At 37.6% G+C, this 8,501-nt stretch overlaps 1 pseudogene; it reads right to left on the reverse strand.

The window, feature by feature from the left end:
* Positions 1-7,549: 7,549 nt before the first annotated feature.
* Positions 7,550-7,826, reverse strand: LOC125344216 (annotated as a pseudogene).
* Between the last annotated feature and the right edge of the window lie 675 nt (positions 7,827-8,501).

Genomic DNA, 8,501 nt, shown 5'->3' on the forward strand with positions numbered 1-8,501 from the left:
TAACCAGTATATTTTTAACATTACTTCTATTCTTGAATTTTTACATTCCAAACATCATCTTGAATAGTTATGGTGGAGCTACTATTGGAAGCCCAATTCATTCTTTGCATGCCATCGTTGACAAAATATATGCTTTTTAGCTAAGATGAAGAAACTTCTATAACAAATACTTATTCTTGTCAGTCATTGTTTTTCCACAATTTTCATAATGTAGTTGAAGGGCTGCCTGAAAAATTATTTTCAGTAGAATTACGCAAAAATAATGGGCTGGAAAGATGGATCAAATAAAGATTTAAAAGATATAATGTACTGAGAAACTAGTCATGGGAACAAATGTTGGTCTAGAATTTTTAATAGTGTAACATATGCTGGAATATGCTGTAAAATACACTTGTAATCCAGGCACCAGGGGCTTATGCCTGTAGTTCTAGCTACACAGTAGGCTGAGATCTGAGGATTGTAGGTCAAAGCCAGCCTATGTAGGAAAGTCTGTGAGACTCTTACTTTCCATCAACCAACAAAAAGCCAGTAGTAGAGCTGTGGTTCAAGTGGTAGAACACTATCCTTGAGCACAAAAGGTCAGACATAGTGCCCAGGCTCTGAGTTCAAACTCTAGAACTACCATAATAAGAGAATACATTTTTTACTGAACCTAGATAAGTGTTCAATGTGGATTTATCTAATGGTATGCATATTCTGAAGCCCCATATGTACAATACCATCCTGTTTATAGGGAAGCCTTTTCCTATCTCTTCCAGCTCTTAAAGTTATCTTCAGTCTTGGAATTATAATACTATTTTGAGACTTCTTTCTTTTCTACTTTTTTACTGAGTTAGGAAGAAGCAGTAAAGTATATAAAACACTAGCCTTTAATGTCAGGGTTTTTTTTTTTTTTTTTTGGCCAGTCCTGGGCCTTGAACTCAGGGCCTGAGCACTGTCCCTGGCTTCTTTTTGCTCAAGGCTAGCACTATGCCACTTGAGCCACAGCGCCACTTCTGGCCATTTTCTGTATATGTGGTGCTGGGGAATCGAACCCAGGGCCTCATGTCTACAAGGCAAGCACTCTAGCCACTAGGCCATATCCCCAGCCCCCTAATGTCAGGGGTTTAACCTTAGCTTTGCTTTATATGTGTCTACCTTGGTATTGCATTGTGATGGTTAAATGAGATACAAGAAATTTTACAGTGCTATGACCGTGTAAAAGATTATTACTATTATGCATTTATTAGTGTGTATTAATTGAAAATTACTATAATGCATGTATTTCCCAAGATTTCTGTTGTGAAGCACCTTATGATTTCTTTGATGTCATGCAAGCACAGGTGTGGTTGTGGGCACATATGTGAGTACATGTATATACACATTATGACAGTGAGCTTCTTTCTAAATTCATAGTCCCTTTACATACATAGTACCTATCACAACCAATAATGTTAGTAGGTGAAGGGAATATCAAAATGGAGAGACAAAGGATAAAAGACAAACCAATTCAAAAGCAATATTTACAAAACTATATGCTGTAAATGAACTGTACAACTCATGGGGGGAGGGAAATGGGGAAGGGGCAGGTGTGGAAAAACTGAGGGAGGAGGTAACAAGTTGGATAACAAATGTATGCACTGCCTTACATATTAAACTGTAACCCCTGTGTACATCACTTTGACAATAAAGAAATTAATTAAAAATAAACAAAATTTTGCATTAAAATTTTTATGAACATCAATTAATTATACAAAGGGGGTTCATTTTGTATCTTCAGTCATGCATATTATATACTTTGATCAAACTTCCTCTTCCCCTTTCCTTTGTAAAAGTGTTTAGTAGGTTTCCTTATGTCATACACACAAACACAAACACAGACACACACACACACACACAGTGTAACTATGATAATATTATTCATCACTCTCTCCTGTGTCTCCACCTGCTTCTGTTTTCTCCCCTTTTACAATCTCATTTTGCAATCATGTCATGTTATTACAATAGACAAAAGAGCCGAAACATATGTTCTAGAAAAGATAGTTTCTTCAACAAATGATGCTGGGAAAACTGGATATCCACCTGTAGAAGACTAAAATTAAGTCGTTGTCTCTCGTTATCAACTTTCAAAGGGATGAAAGATCTGAATGATCTGACCTTTGAAACAACTACAAAAAATTTCTAAGGAATCCACTTAATGATAAAGGCGAAGGTAATTCCTTTCTGAATAAGACTACAATTTCTTAGGAAATAAGGACAATTTTTGGTATAATGAACAATTGATTTGTGTACTAGTAATAAAATATCATTATAACTGGAAGAAAGCAATAATGTTAAAGGAGCAATCTTTATAGTCCAGTTCCTAGGCAAAATGATGTTATACACTACAGTCTCAAGGATATTCAGGAAATAGCAGGCTATGAGAAAATGCAGGTGTGTGGTTATGCAGGTGTTTATATAACAACAGAATTATATAACTTGGTATTATGTGAATCAACACGTTTTCTGTGTGCCCACTATGTTAGTTAGGTATGGGGAGGTGTCCGTACAAAGCTGTGTACCAAAATAGGATAAATTCATGTTGCCAGAGGTTTACAATCTACAGAAAGATAATCTATATAAAGTGTAAATAAGTTAAGAATAAATAAAATAAGAAGTGGCTCAAGCGATAAAGTGGTAGCCTCGAGCTGAAGAGCTCAGGGACAGTGCCCAAGGCCCAAAGTTCAAGCCCCACGACCAACAAAAACAAAAACACAAACTAAAAAATAAAAAATAAAATAAATTCACATAAAGCACCATACGGAATAAAAGAGAAGGGGACAAACAATTTTTCTCTCATGGTCTGAAAATACTGGCATTTGAGGTGGGCTTTGGAGGAAAAATGACTAAACATTTTTTTTTTTGTATTCAGTAAGAACTCAAGTGAGAGTAAAGTCACATGGCAAGGACTAGAAGAATATTTTGTGATCATTTTTAATAGACTAAGACACATGGTACTGAATTATTAAGAATAGTGTAGGTATTAATCAGTTTGTACTATTAGACTATCTGGGTTGGAATCTCAGTTTTACTATTTAGATATTATATAATTTTAATCCTCTTTCTGAAGGTTAGAAACAGAAAAGCATGCACTTCCTAACATCACTGTCAGAATGAAATAAATTAAAGTTTACTCTGTGCTTAGCTACCACAGAGTGTGGCGAACAGTCACTCTAAGTATTATTATGTTTTAGAAACATAGGAAGTGGTACAAATTCCTCAGAGAGCTAATCCCTTCTCTCCTGAGAGATTTGAGTCCTGAGTTAACTAGTTCCCATACAAAGTTGTAATGGAATTAAAGAAATTCTTTAGGAAAATTAATCTTCCAGTCATAGGTAGGAAAGGCACATTAGGAGAGTATACTAGAGTTTGGGGGTGCTTTGTGAAATATTTTATGGGCCAATTAAGGCTCTTAGAGGTTTAAGATGGTGGATACATGGGTGGAAATTAGGAAGAAAATTTTAAGAGGAGCAGAAAGATTTTTTTCTGAACACTTTAAAGATAATTCCCATACTGAGTAGCCAGCACCTGAAACATTGCTCCTGGCTTGCATTCCAAATTGATCAATTTGGCCAATATAACACAGATCATTTTCAGACACATTCATAATTTAGAGTCTTCAAAACGAGTTATACTTGGAATTGAAGAAGGAGAAACTTCAACTATCACTAAATATTTACAATTCATATTTGCCGGATACTCTGAAAAGAAATAGTAATACTGGAGTGAATGCAGATGCTTGAAGCGTAGCTTCTGGGACAGAAAGAAGTGTAAATTGCTATTTAACAATAACAGTTAAGTTTCAGTCATCATGATATATTTTATAGAGCATATTCTTTTCAGCCAAATGGCCATACATACTCTCCTAACACAAATGTAAACACATGACTAAAAGTAACAATACTGACATGGAATGAGATATAGACACTATTTGCCAAGCCAGAAATAAAATACAACTGGTTCACACACTTCCTCTTGGAACTGGCTGATTCAGTTCAAGTCCAATCAGAATCCCATTCACTAGGGGTTTTTATTCTGCTGATTGCTTTTTCAGGCTGCTCCTCAGTAATGAAGCCTTCATTCATCTGTTCAAATTGTACTCTCTATAGAGCAGAAAATTGTCTACAAAAGGTACATTGGCTAAAGATGGGCAATTCTTTTAATAGTGATTACCTGTTACATCTGTTTAGTACAAAATTATTTGATGAAGGCAAACTGAGAGATGGGTAGGGAATGATTTATCTTTTGAAATGTGTAACAATGTCACTATTATTATATGCTCAGTCTTGTAATCTATAGAATGAAAATATTCAGCTTAGATCAGAATACTTTATTTTCACTTTTCAACCTAAACCTTTCAAATCTTAAGAGAATTCTCTTTGTGATTATTGAATAATTATTTAACTGTTTCTGAGTGGAACTTGACCTATATTATGTAGGTTAATGGAGTAGAATGTTGTGAGAATTTTTAATGTTATTTTAATTACTTTACCTTTTCATCTTTTATGAGACAACATTCAAGAATTAATTTAACAAAGTTTTATCCTGAATAGGCTTGTCAATTTCATTCCAATAATCTTCAATGGCGATATTTCTTGAAACACTGAAAAACAGAAGAATTAGAAAGTAATTGCAGATTGAGTGTTTAAGGTTAAGGACTAAACTAGGGCTGTCATGTTAAAGAGTATACAGAAAAACTATAGAGTAATTGCAGATTGAGTGTTTAAGGTTAAGGGCTAAACTAGGGCTGTCATGTTAAAGAGTATACAGAAAAGACTATAGAGAAAAGAAAGATCAAATGAGTTAGAAATTTGGTGGAATTAGAACAGTGTAAGACGCACATGAAATTTGGAACAAAATCATAGTATTTTGGTCATATAAGTAAGATTTTTAAAAAGTCTTTGGAATAAAGGTGAGTCCAACAGAGTGCCCCCAAAACTAAATTAAAACTACAAAAGGCTGTAGGGTCTGTGGGCATGATCACCACTTAGTTGTAAATAGCCTGTAGGATCTATACTGATAAAGATAAAATACAAAGACTCAACAAGCTTCCATCTTCATCCAAAATGTCTGAGGGTAGAAAATCTGGTGGAAATAGAGGCCCTGTACAAAAAGGAAGAGGCTAATATAGTACATACTATGAGGAGGATGAGAATTGGAAGAGATACTGGCTCAAACTCATATAAAAATGAATGAATAAAAATGAATAGTATAAGATGGCAGGAGGTGATAATGACTTTACAGACAACTAAGCTGGTCATGGGACTTCCACCACCATTTCAGCTTCAATCATCATTTTGCCCTAAGAAACATCAGTACAATTGATAGTGAAGAGAAAGCTCATAAGCTTTCCTCTATGTCACTGGGTTTGTGTATTCACTCTTATTTCTTTATTTGTGTCAGTCCCTGGGCTTTAACTCAGGGTTTCTTCTCATGGCTAGCTCTCTACTGCTTGAGCAGAGCTCCACTTCTGGTTCTTGGGTGGTTGATTGGAGATAAGAGTCTCATGGACTTTTCTACCTAGACTGGCTTTGAACCACTCTTCTCACATCTCACCCACTTCAATAGCTAGAATTACAGGTATGAACCATAAGCACCCATCCTTATTCACTTTTTAAAAATTTCTTTATGACAAAGGGATGTATAGAGGGGTTACAGTTTCATACGTAAGTCAGTGAGTACATTTCTTATCCAACTTGTTACCGCCTCCCTCATCCCCTCTCCCCTCCCCACTTCCCTCTGCCTCCCCCCCCCCAGGAGTTGTACAGTTGGTTTACACCATATAGTTTTGTAAGTATTGCTGTTGCATTTGTTTGTCTTTTTGCCTTTGTCTCTCAATTTTGGTATTCCCTTTCCCTTCCCTAGTTCCAATTCACGGAGAGGATGTGGCCAAAAGGGAACCCTACTACACTGTTGGTGGGAGTGTAAACTGGTTCAACCACTCTGAAAAGCAGTATGGAGGTTCCTCAGAAGGCTAAACATAGAGCACCCCTACGACCCAGCAGCCCCACTTCTGGGCATCTACCCAAAAGATTACAAGCAAGACCACACTAAAGCCACCAGCACAACTATGTTCATTGCAGTACAATTTGTCATAGCTAAAATATGGAACCAACCCAGATGCCCCTCAGTAGATGAGTGGATCAAGAATATGTGGTACATATGTACAGTAGAATTCTATGCCTTTATCAGAAAGAATGACATTGCTCCATTCATAAGGAAATAGAGGGACTTGGGAAAAAATCATACTAAGTGAAGTGAGCCAGACCCAAAGAAAAATAGACTCTATGGTTTCCCTCATGGGGAATAATTAGTACATGTATAGGATAGTCCTAGCAGAAGATCACACTAGCTCAATAGCTATGCCTGTATGAGCATATAAGATGATGCTAAGCAAAATGAACTTCAAGTTATGGAAACAAGTGGTATATCATTCATGTTGTTATTTTCTTTTTTCTTTTGGCTTTAAACAACAGAAATTCATTCTCACAGTTCTGGAAGCCCAGTGTTTGATATGTAGGCCAGATATTTGACTCTTGGTAGAATGCTTTCCTTGCCTCCTTCTGGCTTCTGGTGGGGCCTTCCATTCCTGATGTCCCTGGGCTTGTAGCTGTTCCTCATCTCTGCTTCTGCCATCACAGATTTCCTGTTGGGTCTATTTTCTATCTTCTCATGACACCTCTTCTTATGAACATACAAAGGACTAGGCCTACCCTAATGACCTCATGTTAACCATGGTAATAAAGATCAAATATGGTCACAATGACAGGTAAATAGTTCAACCCATAACAATGCTCATTCAAATTTTTAGGTTATTTTACATGTATTTTGTTTTTTATTTTACTGTTTTATTCAGGGGCTCAAACTCAGGATGTGGACACTATCTTTTTAGCTTTTTTGCTCAAACCGTATGTTCTACCACTTGAGACACACCTCCATTTCCAGAATTTTGGTGGTTAATTGGAGGTAAGAGTTTCATGAACTTGCCTGCCTGGGCTGCTTTGAACTGTGATCCTCAGATCTCAGTCTCCTGAGTAGCCTCCAGAGCCACCAGTGCCTTGCCGTGTGTGTGTGTGTGTGTGTGTGTGTGTGTGTGTATTATTTAAGAAAAACTAAATACCAATTTGAATTGGATTTCTCAAATCTGCAGTTTCTCAAATTTTGCAGCATCTCCAAGAGAACCTTTGACTTAATGAAGGTCAATATAAGTACTTCCAATATTTAGAAAAATATTAACTTAGGTCCCATACATTCATTTTTTTACTATGTTTAAGTTTGTAATTCCCATCTGCCATTATACTGTAGGTAATTAAGAGAAAATCCAGAACTAAAATGGCAGGAAACATTCTCTCTCTTACATGATATACAAGACCAACTATCTTCCAGTGCACATGCAAAGGCTGAGAATAGGCAGTTTGGCATTTTGGTCAAACCATAAGTGAAAAGTTCACCTTATCAGTGAATATAGACAAAGCACCAATTCTGCTATTAGCTCAGTATTAGGTGCTTAGCCACAAGACATTCATAATACATATTTAAGACTTCCATTCACAGAATTCTTGGCATCACTGAGTTTTAAAGTTTTTATTGCTCTGCGACCTGAGGTTTGTGTTCTCTCAGTCCCAATAGCTCTGTTTTGAGTTATCTAGGCTTTGATGGAATTTCAGGTATTGTCAGGATGGGCAGGTACTATCTGTGCACCACTTGGGCACCTGCACACATGGCCAGGAGGCTGGCCGCCACCATTTTCAGGTAACTGGGCCAGGACATGCCCACAGGCATGGTGGAAGGGCTGGCAGGGAGGGAAAAGGGGCAGCATTAGAAGGTGCTAGGCCCACCATATGCCGTGCAGCTATACAGGTTTGGGGTGCTCTCCTACCCTCGCACACATGCCTGTCTTCTTGACAATGACAGGAGGTCACTGAGAGAACGAACGCTTGGTAGGGGCCAAAGCGCAACCTTCAGGCCTTGATCAGTCAGTGAGGGGCACTTCTCGTGCAGATCTGCGTTCCCCTCTCCACCACCCTGGCCTGGTGGGCCTGTTGTTATCTTCAACAGGCAATGCGAAGTTATGCCCTTTTTCTTTTGTATTTCTTTCCCGTGGTTTTACCCCTGATGTCATTGTAACTGATTTTCGTTCGCTTATTCACTTTTTACAACCTCTGTATTGAAAGGGTTAATAATTTTACTGATCACAGGATTATTGGTAATGTCTCAATAGGCTTTCGTGAGGCCAGAATAATGATGTCTAGGTGATCTTTACCTAACTTCCAAGCTTTCTGTATGAACTGGAAACTCCAGTTCCCATACTAGGGAGAGACACTGTGAAAAGCTGAAGGCTGAAGTGGTCTTTGTACTAGAGGAGCAACCAGTGCAGGTAAAGGTGCCTCCTGAACTGGTGCAGGATCTTCAACTGATGTTAACTCAGGAGACAATGTCAAGAGTTGAGAAAATGCCCTCTTATGGGACTCTAGGCAGTGGGG

Source organism: Perognathus longimembris, chromosome 28 (genome assembly GCF_023159225.1).
Source record: "Perognathus longimembris pacificus isolate PPM17 chromosome 28, ASM2315922v1, whole genome shotgun sequence".
Lineage (NCBI taxonomy): Eukaryota > Metazoa > Chordata > Mammalia > Rodentia > Heteromyidae > Perognathus > Perognathus longimembris.